The following is a 19,223-nucleotide window of genomic DNA, read 5'->3' on the forward strand; positions in this document are numbered from 1 at the left end:
CTAACAGTAACCCTAACGCTAACGCTAACACGACATCATAACACGACACCCTAACCATAACAATAACGCGACAACCTAACCCTAACCGAACACTAACCCTAATCCTAACCCTAATCAAAACCCTATCCCTAACCCTAACCCTATCCCTATTTGTAACCCTAACCCTAACCCTAACCCTAACCTGACACCAGACACCCTATCCCTAACCCTAACCTGACAACCAAACCCTAACCCTAACCCTAAGCCTAACTCGACACCTATCCCTAAACCGACACACTTATCCAAATCCTAATGCTAACGTGACACCCTAATCCTAACCCTAACCCTAACAAGACACCAGACACACTATCGCTAACCTTAACCAGACAGGCATCCCTAACTCTAACCCTCACCCTAAGACTTACACGACACCCTAACACTAACCCTTACCCTAACCATATCCCTAACCTTAACCCTAACCGAACACCAGACACTCTATCCCTAACAATAACCTGACACCCAAACCCTAACCCTAACCCTAACGCGACACCAGACACCCTAACATTAACCCTAACCCGACAGAGAAACCCGAAAACCTAACCCTCACCCTGAGCCTTACACGACACACTAACGCTAATCTGACATGCTAACCTGACACCCCGAAAATAAACCGACACCTAAACCCTAACCCCAACCCTTACCTGACACCCTAACCCTAACCCGACACGCTAACCGGACATCCTAACCCTAACCCAAGCTGTAACCCTCACCATAACCATAACCATAACCATGACCCTAACACTAACCAGATACCCTAACCCTAACACTGACCCCAACCCGACACCCTAATCTGACACCCTAACCCTAACCCGACACCCTAAGCCTAACCCTAACCCAACACCCTAACCGCAACCCGACACCATACATAACACGACATGCTAATTCAACACCCTAACCCGACACCCTAACCCGACACGCTAAACCTAACACGACACCCTTACCCTAACCCTAACGTGACACCCTAAACCTAACCCTAACCCAAACCCTAACCTGACACCCTATCCCTAGCCGTAACCCTAACCCTAAAACGACACCCTAACACTAAACCGAAACCAGACACCCTAACCATAACCCTAACCCTAACTCTAACTCTAACCCGGTATCCTAACCTTATCCCTAACCCTAAATGTAAGCCTAACCCAAACCCTATCCCTAACGCGATACCCTAACCCTAACACGACACCCTAACGCTAACCCAAGCCCTAACCCGACACCTTAACCCGACAGCCTAAACCTAACCCTGACCCTTACCTGACACCCGGACCTGACACCCAAACCCTAAGCTTAACCATAACCCTAACCCCACCGTAACCCAAACCCTAGCCGTAACCGTAACTTGACACCCTAACACTCACGCCACACCCTACCCCTAACCCGACACCATAACCTGACACCCTAAAGCTAACCCTAACCCGACACCAGTCAACCTAACCCTAATCCTAACTCGACACCCAAATCCTAACCCAGCCTTCACCCTAAGCCTTACCTGTCACCCTAACCTTAACACGACACGCTATCCCGACACCTTAACCCGAATTCCTAAGGCTGACACAAGCCCTATCCCACCACCCGAACCCTAACCCTAACTGTAACCCTAACCCTAGCCCTAAAACCAACCCTAAACCTATCCCTAACACTAACCCTTCCCTAACCCTAACCCTAAACCTAACCCTAACATCACTGTAACCCTTACCCTAACCCTATCCTGAACCCTAACCCTAACCCTAACCCTAAACCTAACGCTAAACCTAACCCTAACTCTAACCCTAAAACTATCCCGAAACCTAACCCTAACCCTAACCCTAAACTTAACGCTAACCCTAACCCTAACGCTAACCCTAAACCTGTCCCTAAACGTAACCCTAACTCAAACCCTAACCCTAACGCTAACCCGACACTCTAACCCTAACCCTAACCCTAATCCTAACTTAACCATAACCCTAACCCTAACCCTATCCCTAACCCTAACCCTAACCCGACACTCTAACCCTAACCCTAACCCTAAAACTATCCCTACCCTAACCCTATCCCTAAACCTAACCCTAACCGTAATCCTAACGCTAACCCGACACTCAAATACTAAGCCTAAGCCTAAGCCTAAGCCTAAGCCTAAGCCTAAGCCTAACCCTAACCTAACCCTAACCTTAACCCTAACGGTAACACCCTAAACCTAACACTAACCCTAACCCTAACCCTAACGCTATCCCTTTCCGAAACACTAACACTAACCCTAACCCTAACCCTAACACGACACAATAAACCTAAACCTAACCCAACATGTTAAGCCTAACCGTAACCCTAACCCTAACCCTAAACCTAACCCAACACCCAAAACCTAACCCTAACACTTACCCGAAACCCTAACCCTAACCTGACAGCAGACGCCCTAACCCTAAACCTAACCCTAACCCTAACCCGAAACCAGACACCCTAACCCCTAACCCGACACCCAAACCCGACAAACTAACCCGACACCCTAACCCTAACCCAAGCCCTAAACCGACACCCTAACCGAAACCCCAAAACTAACCGTAACCCTATCTCTATCCGTAACACTAACCCTAACCCTTACCCTAACCCTAACGTGACACACTAACCCTAACCCTATCCAGACACCAGACACCGTCACCCTAACCCTATCCCAATTTGTAACACTAACCCTAAACTTAACCCTAACCCTAACACTAACCTTAACACTAACTGGACACCCTACCCCTAACCCTGGCCCTAATCCGACACCCTAATCTGACACCCTAACCCTAACCCCAACACGCCATGAGACACCCTAACCCTAAAACAACACCTAAACACTAACCCTATACCTAACCTTAACCCTAACCCTAAACCTAACCCTATCCCTAACCGTAACCCTAACCCTAACCCTAAACCTATCCCTATCCCTATCCCTAACCCTAACCCTATCCCGACACCAGACACCGTAACCCTAACCCTAACCCTAGCCCGATATCCTAACACTAACCCTAACACTAAACCTAACACGGCACCCTAACCCTAACCCTAAAACAAGCCCTAACCAGACACCCTAAACCTAACCCGACACTCTAACCCTAACCCTAACCCGACACACTAACCCTAACTCTACCCCGACACCAGACACACCTACAACAAAACTAACATGACACCCAAACCCTACACCGAACACTAACCCTAACCCTAAAACGACAACCAAAACTTAAACCTAACCCGACACCCTAAGCGTAACCCTAACCATAATCCGACACCCTAACCCTACCCCTAAGCCTAACCCAATATCCTAACAGTAACCCTAACGCTAACGATAACAGGACATCATAACACGACACCCTAACCATAACAATAACGCGACAACCTAACCCTAACCGAACACTAACCCTAATCCTAACCCTAATCAAAACCCTATCCCTAACCCTAGCCCTATCCCTATCTGTAACCCTAACCCTAACCCTAACCCAAACCCTAACCCAAAACCAGACACGCTAACCCCTAACCCGACACCCAAACCCGACAAACTAACCCGACACCCTAACCCTAACCCAAGCCCTAAACCGACACCCTAACCGAAACCCCAAAACTAACCGTAACCCTATCTCTATCCGTAACACTAACCCTAACCCTTACCCTAACCCTAACGTGACACACTAACCCTAACCCTATCCAGACACCAGACACCGTAACCCTAACCCTATCCCAATTTGTAACACTAACCCTAAACTTAACCCTAACCCTAACACTAACCTTAACACTAACCGGACACCCTACCCCTAACCCTGGCCCTAATCCGACACCCTAATCTGACACCCTAACCCTAACCACAACACGCCATGAGACACCCTAACCCTAAAACAACACCTAAACACTAACCCTATACCTAACCTTAACCCTAACCCTAAACCTAACCCTATCCCTAACCCTAACCCTAACCCTAACCCTAAACCTATCCCTAACCCTATCCCTAACCCTAACCCTATCCCGACACCAGACACCGTAACCCTAACCCTAACCCTAGCCCGATATCCTAACACTAACCCTAACACTAAACCTAACACGACACCCTAACCCTAACCCTAACGTGACACCCTAACACTATATCTAACTGTAACACGACACTCTAACCCTAACCCAAGCCCTAACCCGACACCCTAACACCACACCCTAACCCTAACCCTAACCCTTACATGACACCCTAAACTGACACACTATTCCTAAACTTAACCCTAACCCTAACACTAACCCTAACCAGACACCCAAACCCTAACCCTAACCCTAAACCTATCCCTAAACCTAACCGTAACCCTAACCCTAGCCCTAACCGTAACTTGACACCCTAACACTCAATAGACACCCTAACCCTAACCTGACACCAGACACCCTATCCCTAACCCTAACAAAACACTCAAACCCTAACCCTAACCCTAAACCTAACGCTAAACCTATCCCTAACCCTAACACTAACGTGACACTCTAACCCTAACCCTAAATCTAACCCTAAACCTATCCCTATCTTTAACCTAACCCTAACCTAAACCCTAACTCGACACCATAACCCTAAACCGACACCCTCAACGTAACCCTACCCCTAACGCAACACCATAACCCTAATCCTAACCTTCAACCTAAGCCTTACACGAAACCCTAACCCTAACCCGACACGCTAACCCGACACACTAACACGACAAACTAACCCAACACCCTAACCCTAACCCTAACCCTAAATCTAACACGGCACCCTAACCCTAACCCTAAAACAAGCCCTAACCAGACACCCTAAATCTAACCCGACACTCTAACCCTAACCCTAACCCGACACACTAACCCTAACTCTACCCCGACACCAGACACACTAACAACAAATCTAACATGACACCCAAACCCTACACCGAACACTAACCCTAACCCTAAAACGACACCCAAGACTTAAATCTAACCCGACACCCTAAGCGTAACCCTAACCATAATCCGACACCCTAACCCTATCCCTAAGCCTAACCCAATATCCTAACAGTGACCCTAACGCTAACGATAACACGACATCATAACACGACACCCTAACCATAACAATAACGCGACAACCTAACCCTAACCGAACACTAACCCTAATCCTAACCCTAATCAAAACCCTATCCCTAACCCTAACCTGACAACCAAACCCTAACCCTAACCCTAACCCTAACACGACACCAGACACCCTAACAGTAACCCTAACCCGACAGAGAAACCCGAAACCCTAACCCTCACCCTGAGCCTTACACGACACACTAACGCTAATCTGACATGCTAACCTGACACCCCGAAAACATAACCGACACCTAAACCCTAACCCCAACCCTTACCTGACACCCTAACCCTAACCCGACACGCTAACCGGACATCCTAACCCTAACCCAAGCTGTAACCCTCACCATAACCATAACCATAACCATGACCCTAACACTAACCAGACACCCTAACCCTAACACTGACCCCAACCCGACACCCTAATCTGACACCCTAACCCTAACCCGACACCCTAAGCCTAAGCCTAAACCAACACCCTAACGGTAACCCGACACCATACATAACACGACATGCTAATTCAACACCCTAACCCGACACCCTAACCCGACACGCTAAACCTAACACAACACCCTTACCCTAACCCTAACGTGACACCCTAAACCTAACCCTAACCCTAACACGACAACCTAACCCTAACCCAAACCCTAACCTGACACCCTATCCCTAACCGTAACCCTAACCCTAAAACGACACCCTAACACTAAACCGAAACCAGACACCCTAACCATAACCCTAACCCTAACTCTAACTCTAACCCGGTATCCTAACCTTAACCCTAACCCTAACTGTAAGCCTAACCCAAACCCTATCCTTAACTCAATACCCTAACCCTAACACGACACCCTAACGCTAACCCAAGCCCTAATCCGACACCTTAACCCGACAGCCTAAACCTAACCCTGACCCTTACCTGACACCCGGACCTGACACCCAAACCCTAAGCTTAACCATAACCCTAACCCCACCGTAACCCAAACCCTAGCCGTAACCGTAACTTGACACCCTAACACTCACGTGACACCCTACCCCTAACCCGACACCATAACCTGACACCCTAAAGCTAACCCTAACCCGACACCAGTCAACCTAACCCTAATCCTAACTCGACACACAAATCCGAACCCAGCCCTCACCCTAAGCCTTACCTGTCACCCTAACCTTAACACGACACGCTATCCCGACACCCTAACCCGAATCCCTAAGGCTGACACAAGCCCTATCCCACCACCCGAACCCTAACCCTAACTGTAACCCTAACCCTAGCCCTAAAACCAACCCTAACCCTATTCCTAACACTAACCCTTCCCTAACCCTAACCCTAACCCTAAACCTAACCCTAACCTAACCGTAACCCTTACCCTAACCCTATCCCGAACCCTAACCCTAACCCTAACCCTAAACCTAACGCTAAACCTAACCCTAACGCTAACCCTAAAACTATCCCGAACCCTAACCCTAACCCTACCCCTAAACCTAACGCTAACCCTAACCCTAACGCTAACCCTAAACCTGTCCCTAAACCTAACGCTAACTCAAACCCTAACCCTAATGCTAACGCGACACTCTAACCCTAACCCTAACCCTAATCCTAACTTAACCATAACCCTAACCCTAACCCTATCCCTAACCCTAACCCTAACCCGACATTCTAACCCTAACCCTAACCCTAAAACTATCCCTACCCTAACCCTATCCCTAAACCTAACCCTAACCGTAATCCTAACGCTAACCCGACACTCAAATACTAAGCCTAAGCCTAAGCCTAAGCCTAAGCCTAACCCTAACCTAACCCTAAGCCTAACCCTAACGGTAACACCCTAAACCTAACACTAACCCTAACCCTAACCCTAACGCTATCCCTTTTCGAAACACTAACACTAACCCTAACCCTAACCCTAACACGACACAATAACCCTAAACCTAACCCAACATGTTAAGCCTAACCGTAACCGTAACCCTAACCCTAACCCTAACCGTAACCCTATCTCTATCCGTAACACTAACCCTAACCCTTACCCTAACCCTAACGTGACACACTAACCCTAACCCTACCCAGACACCAGACACCGTAACCCTAACCCTATCCCAATTTGTAACACTAACCCTAAACTTAACCCTAACCCTAACACTAACCTTAACACTAACCGGACACCCTACCCCTAACCCTGGCCCTAATCCGACACCCTAATCTGACACCCTAACCCTAACCCAACACGCCATGAGACACCCTAACCCTAAAACAACACCTAAACACTAACCCTATACCTAACCTTAACCCTAACCCTAAACCTAACCCTATCCCTAACCGTAACCCTAACCCTAACCCTAAACCTATCCCTATCCCTATCCCTAACCCTAACCCTATCCCGACACCAGACACCGTAACCCTAACCCTAACCCTAGCCCGATATCCTAACACTAACCCTAACACTAAACCTAACACGGCACCCTAAACCTAACCCTAACCCTAAAACAAGCCCTAACCAGACACCCTAAACCTAACCCGACACTCTAACCCTAACCCTAACCCGACACACTAACCCTAACTCTACCCCGACACCAGACACACCTACAACAAAACTAACATGACAACCAAACCCTACACCGAACACTAACCCTAACCCTAAAACGACAACCAAGACTTAAACCTAACCCGACACCCTAAGCGTAACCCTAACCATAATCCGAAACCCTAACCCTACCCCTAAGCCTAACCCAATATCCTAACAGTAACCCTAACGCTAACGATAACACGACATCATAACACGACACCCTAACCATAACAATAACGCGACAACCTAACCCTAACCGAACACTAACCCTATTCCTAACCCTAATCAAAACCCTATCCCTAACCCTAACCCTATCCCTATTTTTAACCCTAACCCTAACCCTAACCCAAACCCTAACCCAAAACCAGACACGCTAACCCCTAACCCGACACCCAAACCCGACAAACTAACCCGACACACTAACCCTAACCCAAGCCCTAAACCGACACCCTAACTGAAACCCCAAAACTAACCGTAACCCTATCTCTATCCGTAACACTAACCCTAACCCTTACCCTAACCCTAAAGTGACACACTAACCCTAACCCTATCCAGACACCAGACACCGTAACCCTAAGCCTATCCCAATTTGTAACACTAACCCTAAACTTAACCCTAACCCTAACACTAACCTTAACACTAACCGGACACCCTACCCCTAACCCTGGCCCTAATCCGACACCCTAATCTGACACCCAAACCCTAACCCCAACACGCCATGAGACACCCTAACCCTAAAACAACACCTAAACACTAACCCTTTACCTAACCTTAACCCTAACCCTAAACATATCCCTATCCCTAACCCTAACCCTATCCCGACACCAGACACCGTAACCCTAACCCTAACCCTAGCCCGATATCCTAACACTAAACCTAACACTAAACCTAACACGACACCCTAACCCTAACCCTAACGTGACACCCTAACACTATATCTAACTGTAACACGACACTCTAACCCTAACCCAAGCCCTAACCCGACACCCTAACTCCACACCCTAACCCTAACCCTTACATGACACCCTAAACTGACACACTATTCCTAAACTTAACCCTAACCCTAACACTAACCCTAACCAGACACCCAAACCCTAACCCTAACCCTAAACCTAACCCTAAACCTAACCGTAACCCTAACCCTAGCCCTAACCATAACTTGACACCCTAACACTCAATAGACACCCTAACCCTAACCTGACACCAGACACCCTATCCCTAACCCTAACAAAACACTCAAACCCTAACCCTAACCCTAAACCTAACGCTAAACCTATCCCTAACCCTAACACTAACGTGACACTCTAACCCTAACCCTAAATCTAACCCTAAACCTATCCCTATCTTTAACCTAACCCTAACCTAAACCCTAACTCGACACCATAACCCTAAACCGACACCCTCAACGTAACCCTACCCCTAACGCAACACCATAACCCTAATCCTAACCTTCAACCTAAGCCTTACACGAAACCCTGACCCTAACCCGACACGCTAACCCGACACACTAACCCGACAAACTAACCCAACACCCTAACCCTAACCCTAACCCTAAATCTAACACGGCACCCTAACCCTAACCCTAAAACAAGCCCTAACCAGACACCCTAAACCTAACCCGACACTCTAACCCTAACCCTAACCCGACACACTAACCCTAACTCTACCCCGACACCAGACACACTAACAACAAATCTAACATGACACCCAAACCCTACACCGAACACTAACCCTAACCCTAAAACGACACCCAAGACTTAAATCTAACCCGACACGCTAAGCATAACCCTAACCATAATCCGACACCCTAACCCTACCCCTAAGCCTAACCCAATATCCTAACAGTAACCCTAACGCTAACGCTAACACGACATCATAACACGACACCCTAACCATAACAATAACGCGACAACCTAACCCTAAACGAACACTAACCCTAATCCTAACCCTAATCAAAACCCTATCCCTAACCCTAACCCTATCCCTATTTGTAACCCTAACCCTAACCTGACACCAGACACCCTATCCCTAACCCTAACCTGACAACCAAACCCTAACCCTAACCCTAAGCCTAACTCGACACCTATCCCTAAACCGACACACTTATCCAAATCCTAATGCTAACGTGACACCCTAATCCTAACCCTAATCCTAACAAGACACCAGACACTCTATCGCTAAACTTAACCCGACAGGCATCCCTAACTCTAACCCTCACCCTAAGACTTACACGACACCCTAACCCTAACCCTTACCCTAACCATATCCCTAACCTTAACCCTAACCGAACACCAGACACTCTATCCCTAACAATAACCTGACACCCAAACCCTAACCCTAACCCTAACGCGACACCAGACACCCTAACATTAACCCTAACCCGACAGAGAAACCCGAAACCCTAACCCTCACCCTGAGCCTTACACGACACACTAACGCTAATCTGACATGCTAACCTGACACCCCGAAAATAAACCGACACCTAAACCCTAACCCCAACCCTTAACTGACACCCAAACCCTAAGCTTAACCCTAACCCTAAAACGACACCCTAACACTAAACTGAAACCAGACACCCTAACCATAACCCTAACCCTAACTCTAACTCTAACCCGGTATCCTAACCTTAACCCTAACCCTAACTGTAAGCCTAACCCAAACCCTATCCCTAACGCGATACCCTAACCCTAACACGACACCCTAACGCTAACCCAAGCCCTAACCCGACACCTTAACCCAACAGCCTAAACCTAACCCTGACCCTTACCTGACACCCTGACCTGACACCCAAACCCTAAGCTTAACCATAACCCTAACCCAACCGTAACCCAAACCCTAGCCGTAACCGTAACTTGACACCCTAACACTCACGGGACACCCTACCCCTAACCCGACACCATAACCTGACACCCTAAAGCTAACCCTAACCCGACACCAGTCAACCTAACCCTAATCCTAACTCGACACCCAAATCTTAACCCAGCCCTCACCCTAAGCCTTAGCTGTCACCCTAACCTTAACACGACACGCTATCCCGAACCCTAACCCAAATCCCTAAGGCTGACACAAGCCCTATCCCACCACCCGAACCCTAACCCTAACTGTAACCCTAACCCTAGCCCTAAAACCAACCCTAACCCTATCCCTAACAATAAACCTTCCCTAACCCTAACCCTAACCCTAAACCTAACCCTAACCTAACCGTAACCTTTACCCTAACCCTATCCCGAACCCTAATCCTAACCCTAACCCTAACCCTAAAACTAACGCTAAACCTAAACCTAACGCTAACCCTAAAACTATCCCGAACCCTAACCCTAACCCTAACCCTAAACCTAACGCTAACCCTAACCCTAACGCTAACCCTAAACCTGTCCCTAAACCTAACCCTAACTCAAACCCTAACCCTAATGCTAACCCGACACTCTAACCCTAACCCTAACCCTAATCCTAACTTAACCATAACCCTAACCCTAACCCTATCCCTAACCCTAACCCTAACCCGACACTCTAACCCTAACCCTAACACTAAAACAATCCCTACCCTAACCCTATCCCTAAACCTAACCCTAACCGTAATCCTAACGCTAACCCGACACTCAAATACTAAGCCTAAGCCTAAGCCTAAGCCTAAGCCTAACCCTACCTTAACCCTAACCCTAACCCTAACGGTAACACCCTAAACCTAACACTAACCCTAACCCTAACCCTAACGCTATCCCTTTCCGAAACACTAACACTAACCCTAACCCTAACCCTAACACGACACAATAACCCTAAACCTAACCCAACATGTTAAGCCTAACCGTAACCCTAACCCTCACCCAACACCCAAAACCTAACCCTAACACTTACCCGAAACCCTAACCCTAACCTGACAGCAGACGCCTAACCCTAACCCTAACCCTAACCCTAACCTGAAACCAGACACCCTAACCCCTAACCCGACACCCAAACCCAACAAACTAACCCGACACCCTAACCCTAACCCAAGCCTTAAACCGACACCCTAACCGAAAGCCCAAAACTAACCGTAACCCTATCTCTATCCGTAACACTAACCCTAACCCTTACCCTAACCCTAACGTGACACACTAACCCTAACCCTATCCAGACACCGTAACCCTAACCCTAACCCTATCCCAATTTGTAACACTAACCCTAAACTTAACCCTAACCCTAACACTAACCTTAACACTAACCGGACACCCTACCCCTAACCCTGGCCCTAATCCGACACCCTAATCTGACACCCTAACCCTAACCCCAACACGCCATGAGACACCCTAACCCTAAAACAACACCTAAACACTAACCCTATACCTAACCTTAACCCTAACCCTAAACCTAACCCTATCCCTAACCCTAACCCTAACCCTAACCCTAAACCTATCCGTATCCCTATCCCTAACCCTAACCCTATCCCGACACCAGACACCGTAACCCTAATCCTAACCCTAGCCCGATATCCTAACACTAACCCTAACACTAAACCTAAGACGACACCCTAACCCTAATCCTAACGCGACACCCTAACACTATATCTAACTGTAACACGACACTCTAACCCTAACCCAAGCCCTAACCCGACACCCTAACACCACACCCTAACCCTAACCCTAACCCTTACATGACACCCTAAACTGACACACTATTCCTAAACTTAACCCTAACCCTAACACTAACCCTAACCAGACACCCAAACCCTAACCCTAACCCTAAACCTAACCCTAAACCTAACCGTAACCCTAACCCTAGCCCTAACCGTAACTTGACACCCTAACACTCAATAGACACCCTAACCCTAACCTGACACCAGACACCCTATCCCTAACTTTAACAAAACACTCAAACCCTAACCCTAACCCTAAACCTAACGCTAAACCTATCCCTAACCCTAACACTAACGTGACACTCTAACCCTAACCCTAAATATAACCCTAAACCTATCCCTATCTTTAACCTAACCCTAACCTAAACCCTAACTCGACACCATAACCCTAAACCGACACCCTCAACGTAACCCTACCCCTAACGCAACACCATAACCCTAATCCTAACCTTCAACCTAAGCCTTACACGAAACCCTAACCCTAACCCGACACGCTAACCCGACACACTAACCCGACAAACTAACCCAACACCCTAACCCTAACCCTAACCCTAAATCTAACACGGCACCCTAACCCTAACCCTAAACCAAGCCCTAACCAGACACCCTAAACCTAACCCGACACTCTAACCCTAACCCTAACCCGACACACTAACCCTAACTCTACCCCGACACCAGACACACTAACAACAAATCTAACATGACACCCAAACCCTACACCGAACACTAATCCTAACCCTAAAACGACACCCAAGACTTAAATCTAACCCGACACCCTAAGCGTAACCCTAACCATAATCCGACACCCTAACCCTACCCCTAAGCCTAACCCAATATCCTAACAGTAACCCTAACGCTAACGATAACACGACATCATAACACGACACCCTAACCATAACAATAACGCGACAACCTAACCCTAACCGAACACTAACCCTAATCCTAACCCTAATCAAAACCCTATCCCTAACCCTAACCCTATCCCTATTTGTAACCCTAACCCTAACCCTAACTCTAACCTGACACCAGACACCCTATCCCTAACCCTAACCTGACAACCAAAACCTAACCCTAACCCTAACCCTAAGCCTAACTCGACACCTATCCCTAAACCGACACACTTATCCAAATCCTAATGCTAACGTGACACCCTAATCCTAACCCTAACCCTATCAAGACACCAGACACTCTATCGCTAAACTTAACCCGACAGGCATCCCTAACTCTAACCCTCACCCTAAGACTTACACGACACCCTAACCCTAACCCTTACCCTAACCATATCCCTAACCTTAACCCTAACCGAACACCAGACACTCTATCCCTAACAATAACCTGACACCCAAACCCTAACCCTAACCCTAACACGACACCAGACACCCTAACCATAACCCTAACCCTAACTCTAACTCTAACCCGGTATCCTAACCTTAACCCTAACCCTAAATGTAAGCCTAACCCAAACCCTATCCCTAACGCGATACCCTAACCCTAACACAACACCCTAACGCTAACCCAAGCCCTAACCCGACACCTTAACCCGATAGCCTAAACCTAACCCTGACCCTTACCTGACACCCTGACCTGACACCCAAACCCTAAGCTTAACCATAACCCTAACCCCACCGTAACCCAAACCCTAGCCGTAACCGTAACTTGACACCCTAACACTCACGTGACACCCTACCCCTAACCCGACACCATAACCTGACACCCTAAAGCTAACCCTAACCCGACACCAGTCAACCTAACCCTAATCCTAACTCGACACCCAAATCCTAACGCAGCCCTCACCCTAAGCCTTACCTGTCACGCTAACCTTAACACGACACGCTATCCCGACACCCTAACTCGAATCCCTACGGCTGACACAAGCCCTATCCCACCACCCGAACCCTAACCCTAACTGTAACCCTAACCCTAGCCCTAAAACCAACCCTAACCCTATTCCTAACACTAACCCTTCCCTAACCCTAACCCTAACCCTAAACCTAACCCTAACCTAACCGTAACCCTTCCCCTAACCCTATCCCGAACCCTAACCCTAACCCTAACCCTAAACCTAACGCTAAACCTAACCCTAACGCTAACCCTAAAACTATCCCGAAGCCTAACCCTAACGCTAACCCTAAACCTGTCCCTAAACCTAACCCTAACTCAAACCCTAACCCTAATGCTAACCCGACACTCTAACCCTAACCCTAACCCTAATCCTAACTTAACCCTAACCCTAACCCTAACCCTATCCCTAACCTTAACCCTAACCCGACACTCTAACCCTAACCCTAACCCTAAAACTATCCCTACCCTAACCCTATCCCTAAACCTAACCCTAACCGTAATCCTAACGCTAACCCAACACTCAAATACTAAGCCTAAGCCTAAGCCTAAGCCTAAGCCTAACCCTAACCTAACCCTAACCCTAACCCTAACGGTAACACCCTAAACCTAACACTAACCCTAACCCTAACCCTAACGCTATCCCTTTTCGAAACACTAACACTAACCCTAACCCTAACCCTAACACGACACAATAACCCTAAACCTAACCCAACATGTTAAGCCTAACCGTAACCGTAACCCTAACCCTAACCCTAACCCAACACCCAAAACCTAACCCTATCACTTACCCGAAACCCTAACCCTAACCTGACAGCAGACGCCTAACCCTAACCCTAACCCTAACCCTAACCCGAAACCAGACACCCTAACCCCTAACCCGACACCCAAACCCAACAAACTAACCCGACACCCTAACCCTAACCCAAGCCTTAAACCGACACCCTAACCGAAAGCCCAAAACTAACCGTAACCCTATCTCTATCCGTAACACTAACCCTAACCCTTACCCTAACCCTAACGTGACACACTAACCCTAACCCTATCCAGACACCGTAACCCTAACCCTAACCCTATCCCAATTTGTAACACTAACCCTAAACTTAACCCTAACCCTAACACTAACCTTAACACTAACCGGACACCCTACCCCTAACCCTGGCCCTAATCCGACACCCTAATCTGACACCCTAACCCTAACCCCAACACGCCATGAGACACCCTAACCCTAAAACAACACCTAAACACTAACCCTATACCTAACCTTAACCCTAACCCTAAACCTAACCCTATCCCTAACCCTAACCCTAACCCTAAACCTATCCGTATCCCTATCCCTAACCCTAACCCTATCCCGACACCAGACACCGTAACCCTAATCCTAACCCTAGCCCGATATCCTAACACTAACCCTAACACTAAACCTAAGACGACACCCTAACCCTAATCCTAACGCGACACCCTAACACTATATCTAACTGTAACACGACACTCTAACCCTAACCCAAGCCCTAACCCGACACCCTAACACCACACCCTAACCCTAACCCTAACCCTTACATGACACCCTAAACTGACACACTATTCCTAAACTTAACCCTAACCCTAACACTAACCCTAACCAGACACCCAAACCCTAACCCTAACCCTAAACCTAACCCTAAACCTAACCGTAACCCTAACCATAGCCCTAACCGTAACTTGACACCCTGACACTCAATAGACACCCTAACCCTAACCTGACACCAGACACCTTATCCCTAACTTTAACAAAACACTCAAACCCTAACCCTAACCCTAAACCTAACGCTAAACCTATCCCTAACCCTAACACTAACGTGACACTCTAACCCTAACCCTAAATATAACCCTAAACCTATCCCTATCTTTAACCTAACCCTAACCTAAACCCTAACTCGACACCATAACCCTAAACCGACACCCTCAACGTAACCCTACCCCTAACGCAACACCATAACCCTAATCCTAACCTTCAACCTAAGCCTTACACGAAACCCTAACCCTAACCCGACACGCTAACCCGACACACTAACCCGACAAACTAACCCAACACCCTAACCCTAACCCTAACCCTAAATCTAACACGGCACCCTAACCCTAACCCTAAACCAAGCCCTAACCAGACACCCTAAACCTAACCCGACACTCTAACCCTAACCCTAACCCGACACACTAACCCTAACTCTACCCCGACACCAGACACACTAACAACAAATCTAACATGACACCCAAACCCTACACCGAACACTAACCCTAACCCTAAAACGACACCCAAGACTTAAATCTAACCCGACACCCTAAGCGTAACCCTAACCATAAACCGACACCCTAACCCTACCCCTAAGCCTAACCCAATATCCTAACAGTAACCCTAACGCTAACGATAACACGACATCATAACACGACACCCTAACCATAACAATAACGCGACAACCTAACCCTAACCGAACGCTAACCCTAATCCTAACCCTAATCAAAACCCTATCCCTAACCCTAACCCTATCCCTATTTGTAACCCTAACCCTAACCCTAACCCTAACCTGACACCAGACACCCTATCCCTAACCCTAACCTGACAACCAAACCCTAACCCTAACCCTAACCCTAAACCTAACTCGACACCTATCCCTAAACCGACACACTTATCCAAATCCTAATGCTAACGTGACACCCTAATCCTAACCCTAACCCTATCAAGACACCAGACACTCTATCGCTAAACTTAACCCGACAGGCATCCCTAACTCTAACCCTCACCCTAAGACTTACACGACACCCTAACCCTAACCCTTACCCTAACCATATCCCTAACCTTAACCCTAACCGAACACCAGACACTCTATCCCTAACAATAACCTGACACCCAAACCCTAACCCTAACCCTAACACGACACCAGACACCCTAACATTAACCCTAACCCGACAGAGAAACCCGAAACCCTAACCCTCACCCTGAGCCTTACACGACACACTAACGCTAATCTGACATGCTAACCTGACACCCCGAAAACATAACCGACACCTAAACCATAACCCCAACCCTTACCTGACACCCTAACCCTAACCCGACACGCTAACCGGACATCCTAACCCTAACCCAAGCTATAACCCTCACCATAACCATAACCATAACCATGACCCTAACACTAACCAGACACCCTAACCCTAACACTGACCCCAACCCGACACCCTAATCTGACACCCTAACCCTAACCCAACACCCTAAGCCTAAGCCTAACCCAACACCCTAACGGTAACCCGACACCATACATAACACGACATGCTAATTCAACACCCTAACCCGACACCCTAACCCGACACGCTAAACCTAACACGACACCCTTACCCTAACCCTAACGTGACACCCTAAACCTAACCCTAACCCTAACACGACAACCTAACCCTAACCCAAACCCTAACCTGACACCCTATCCCTAACCGTAACCCTAACCCTAAAACGACACCCTAACACTAAACCGAAACCAGACACCCTAACCCTAACCCTAACCCTAACCCTAACCCTAACCCTAACCCAACACTCTAACCCTAACCCTAACCCTAAAACTATCCCTACCCTAACCCTATCCCTAAACCTAACCCTAACCGTAATCCTAACGCTAACCCGACACTCAAATACTAAGCCTAAGCCTAAGCCTAAGCCTAAGCCTAAGCCTAACCCTAACCCTAAACTAACCCTAACCCTAACCCTAACGGTAACACCCTAAACCTAACACTAACCCTAACCCTAACCCTAACGCTATCCCTTTCTGAAACACTAACACTAACCCTAACCCTAACCCTAACACGACACAATAAACCTAAACCTAACCCAACATGTTAAGCCTAACCGTAACCTTAACCCTAACCCTAACCCTAACACAACACCCAAAACCTAACCCTAACACTTACCCGAAACCCTAACCCTAACCTGACAGCAGACGCCCTAACCCTAAACCTAACCCTAACCCTAACCCTAACCCGAAACCAGACACCCTAACCCCTAACCCGACACCCAAACCCGACAAACTAAACCGACACCCTAACCCTAACCCAAGCCCTAAACCGACACCCTAACCGAAACCCCAAAACTAACCGTAACCCTATCTCTATCTGTAACACTAACCCTAACCCTTACCCTAACCCTAACGTGACACACTAACCCTAACCCTATCCAGACACCAGACACCGTAACCCTAACCCTATCCCAATTTGTAACACTAACCCTAAACTTAACCCTAACCCTAACACTAACTTTAACACTAACCGGACACCCTACCCCTAACCCTGGCCCTAATCCGACACCCTAATCTGACACCCTAACCCTAACCCCAACACGCCATGAGACACCCTAACCCTAAAACAACACCTAAGCACTAACCCTATACCTAACCTTAACCCTAACCCTAAACCTAACCCTATCCCTAACCGTAACCCTAACCCTAACCCTAAACCTATCCCTATCCCTATCCCTAACCCTAACCCTATCCCGACACCAGACACCGTAACCCTAACCCTAACCCTAGCCCGATATCCTAACACTAACCCTAACACTAAACCTAACACGGCACCCTAACCCTAACCCTAAAACAAGCCCTAACCAGACACCCTAAACCTAACCCGACACTCTAACCCTAACCCTAACCCGACACACTAACCCTAACTCTACCCCGACACCAGACACACCTACAACAAAACTAACATGACACCCAAACCCTACACCGAACACTAACCCTAACCCTAAAACGACAACCAAGACTTAAACCTAACCCGACACCCTAAGCGTAACCCTAACCATAATCCGACACCCTAACCCTACCCCTAAGCCTAACCCAATATCCTAACAGTAACCCTAACGCTAACGATAACAGGACATCATAACACGACACCCTAACCATAACAATAACGCGACAACCTAACCCTAACCGAACACTAACCCTAATCCTAACCCTAATCAAAACCCTATCCCTAACCCTAGCCCTATCCCTATTTGTAACCCTAACCCTAACCCTAACCCAAACCCTAACCCAAAACCAGACACGCTAACCCCTAACCCGACACCCAATACCGACAAACTAACCCGACACCCTAACCCTAACGCAAGACCT

This window comes from Giraffa tippelskirchi, chromosome 7, assembly GCF_054371585.1.
Source record: "Giraffa tippelskirchi isolate mGirTip1 chromosome 7, T2T-mGirTip1v1.2.pri, whole genome shotgun sequence".
NCBI lineage: Eukaryota > Metazoa > Chordata > Mammalia > Artiodactyla > Giraffidae > Giraffa > Giraffa tippelskirchi.